Raw genomic sequence first — 3,919 nt, 5'->3', positions numbered from 1 at the left:
GGCTCGGGGTTGTAATCAAAATGTTCACATCGGTAACGGGGACCCACTTTTCACCATCCGGCAATTTGAAACATCCATACCTTAGCAAGACTGAAGAGGGATGGGCTACGGAGAAAGCTAGAACTTCTACACTATATCTTGCCGACTTTGAGTGAAGTGTCTGCACGCGTACGGTCGAAAATCATGACACTATTCACCTTTACTTTCATTTAAAACAAGGCAGTATTGCTGAAGGCAATGAGTACTTGGGCCGTGATAGAGTAATTTGGGGACAATATATACTACTATTCAAATATGGTCTTGAATTTCCTCCTGTCAATTAGGCATTTGATTAATTGTGGAGTTTGAGGCAGGGGTTCTTTATTTATCGTGGAAATTGCTTAAACTCCTTAAATATTCAAATTACAGCAAATTTCTTTTGTTCTCGATGGTAGTTGTATAATATTTAGATGGGCATATTTAGATTTCTACCCTATAGTTATCCCTATATACCAAAAATCGGACATCCAGCTCTATTGGCTTGCTCAGAATAAGATATGCGCATAATTAATGAGGTACAATATGTGGTGTCATAAGGTGTCCCATCATACCAAATATGAAGGGTGTAGCACTTGTAGTTACTGAGTTGTGGACAAATATATATTTGAGGTCAAAGGTCATTGAGGTCACGTGACATTTTGTCAAACAAATTATATTGTTAACTTATCCCTATATACCAAAAAATCAGACCTCTAGCTCCATTGGCTCGCTCAAAATTAGATATGCGCATAATTAATGGGGTACAATATGTGGCGTCATAAGGTGTCCCATCATACCAAATATGAAAGGTTTAGCACTTGTAGTTACTGAGTTATGGACAATAATGTATATTTGAGGTATAATACCTTACTGGCACGTTCGTTGTTGACTTTGTGAAATTTAAGCCGGTGATAATCTGGTGACAGCGTCCACAGCTTAGTAATTTACCCTTGCTTACTTTGGCCAATTAGGCACTCAAACTCATCAGATAATAGATACAGCATGTTGATAAAACGTTAATGCAAGATTGTCAAGGGCAGTGCTAAGTTTAAGACTAAAACACCAAAGGTTGGTAGAATATATCTTTATTAGCAATACAACGAAACACCTACCCACCCCTGGGGACGGACATTTAGACAACACCCTGTGCCCTAGCCCTGCGTACGATGCTATGTGCTACAGCTAACACACAACATCGTACGCAGGGCTAGCGAGAGAGTTGCCGACATCGACGGTTACTTACGAGAAGTGAATAAAAGACTGTCATTTTTGGAAGCGATCGAGTAGCTGAGGTAGGCTAGGATACGACTTGGGCCCAAGAACTCTGAATTTCTGCAGTAATTTGGCTTTTTACGTCAAGTCCCAAAATGGATTTGAAGTCACCGACCCTACGTATGGGTCTTTGCAGGGCTGTGGTGAGCGGGCGATTAGCTGTAGCGGAACACACAGCATCGTACGCAGGGCTAGTTGACCCCAAGTGAAAATGTGTTCGCGATCAAATCTTCCTATATTTTTTTTCAGATTTTTCGACAAAATCATTGCTTCTTACATCTTTTGTAAAATATAAAATACTAAAATAAAAATGCGATGTGCCATGTCTCCAGATTTCTAAAATATCGTTCGTTGACCGTTCGACGGAATACTCATTTCGCAAACTTGTGACGCAGTTGAAATTCAATACTGACCGCCAAATAATCTTAATGAGACGACCGAGATCATTCTAGACATCCTCCAAATTATCCAACCATTCGCGTTAGAGTTCAGCTCGCTTAGAGTATCATAACATTCTTCGGCCTTCTTTTAGATCGACCCTAATCTCTCCCATTTAGGAAATAAATACACGAGCTACTTTGACAAAACTTCGTGCACCGTATCCAGGACCAAACGCACTACAAATCTGTCTTGACGTCATCATCTCCTTACATGGTAATCAGCATACCGTATTTTTTAGCAAAGGAGACACAGAATACGTCGGGGTATTCAGTTTCAAAACGTATTACATTGTGTGATGTTGTCAAAAAAAGGTAATGTTACTGCAGTGGTATAAATTACAAAACACAAAGTTCAGATCAGTTTATTATTTTGGACTGGCTTTACCCAACATTTCATATTGTCTCTTATGCCAGATTTGACCACGTGCTTACTGGCGACCCCTTTACATGCAAATTTTGTGTCAAATGGTGTGTTCTCCTGGAAAAACAAACGTACGATTTCTAAATGAAGGAGGCGAAATTTGCCCTCAAAACTCGAAACCACCCCTTTATGGGGTGTACCTAGCTATTTTGAACGAGCTTCTCGAATCTGCAGCTCTATTTCGAAATGATGGTCTGGTTTTCTTAGCTCAAGGATAAGTGTTCTCCATCGCTGTGGGCATTACTATTCTCAACTGGGGGTACAGTTTCCAGTCGTAATGTTTTTCATTGTGTCCGGGATATAAAACCTTTCCTTTTTACACTTTTACTTTGATTAACACTAGTCCACATCTTGTCAGCGATTAAACATGTTTCAAGTTTAAATGTTAAATTCTGGTCTCGAGCCCTCTTGTTCGACCAAACTGAAATTACCCCTCCCACTTTGGCTCGTCCAGTGGGTGTAGTAAGGGTCGTGCCATCGCCTATGAAACGGAGGGTGCATTAATTGTTGCATTTCGATGCACATTTTGATTATATTCAGAAGATTTTGTGGCAAAAACTCAGATAGAGAAGCATTAATATTCACATCTCACTTATTAAAGACGGGCTGAGAGCAGCACTTCCATTCAGTTAACATCATACGCCATTTATTATGCCAAGAAAGATGAAGCCAAGACATTTGCCCTCCCTGGTCTCAGCCAGAAATGGTTATACCTTACAGAGTTTTTTCCCACGGAATGAAAACAAATGTACTTGGGCTGAGGCCAAGTACAAGAAACGTTATTTAACATTGAACATTTGTCAGGACAGTACGTACTCACTACATAGTTATAAACCAATGACTATCTTAAGTCGATGACGCTGTTTGATAAGGGTTTAGTAAATACGATTTTAGTGCTGATTTAATGACGTGTCCAATATAAACATTCCTATAAATGTTGCATGATTATTTTCGAATCTTATACAGATAATACTAGTATCACATCAAAAATTATACATTGTTCAACCAATGAAATGTTTAAATGTGGAGGAGTGATACTACCATTCTTTTTGAACGATTGAATTTCCATTTAAACTCTCAATAATTTTTTAAAGTATGCATGCAGCTACAGATGTGACTATTTGTGAGGTAAAGTGCAGAAAAGGAATGAAGTTAGGTGTCCACATATTTGGGGTAGGTTTTTTTCGGTAGCATAGGCAAAAATAGAAACACATCTGAAACCTTTCACAGACCCTAAATATTTACAATACGACCGCCAACTGCGAAAACTTGTACGTTCTTGTTTCTCGGATTTTTCCTGTTTCCACATACATTAAGCAACTTGAACTTCTCTCATACATTTTTTCGGTGAAAATTTGAGAAAATATGCACCGAAAGAAGTCAAGCTATTATAAGAGTCGGTGAAATAATTCACCGTTGAATTTTATAAACGTTAATTATAGTGACAATCTTCTCAGTTTACTTTCACAAGAATATCATTGTCGCCTGCCGCCTGGCAGGCACAGTTACATATTTTAACAACCATAACAACTTAATACCATTCGTTTACCTATTTCAAACAGTTTGACTTTTGATATTGATAATATGTTACTTAGGACACAAACTAAATAATCAATTTATATTCGTAATGTCTGCTTTGGAGATATAAAAGTATTAATCGGCATTATTTAATTTTCTGTATTTAGTCGGAATGAATATTTTATTTTTCAGACGTTTACTAGCTATGTATTGTAAACGTAAGTACGCTAGAGCATTCCTAGACTTAAAC

This window comes from Ptychodera flava, unplaced genomic scaffold (genome assembly GCF_041260155.1).
Source record: "Ptychodera flava strain L36383 unplaced genomic scaffold, AS_Pfla_20210202 Scaffold_41__1_contigs__length_1339820_pilon, whole genome shotgun sequence".
In the NCBI taxonomy this organism is placed as follows: Eukaryota; Metazoa; Hemichordata; class Enteropneusta; family Ptychoderidae; genus Ptychodera; species Ptychodera flava.
Note: the sequence above shows the minus strand (reverse complement) of the source record.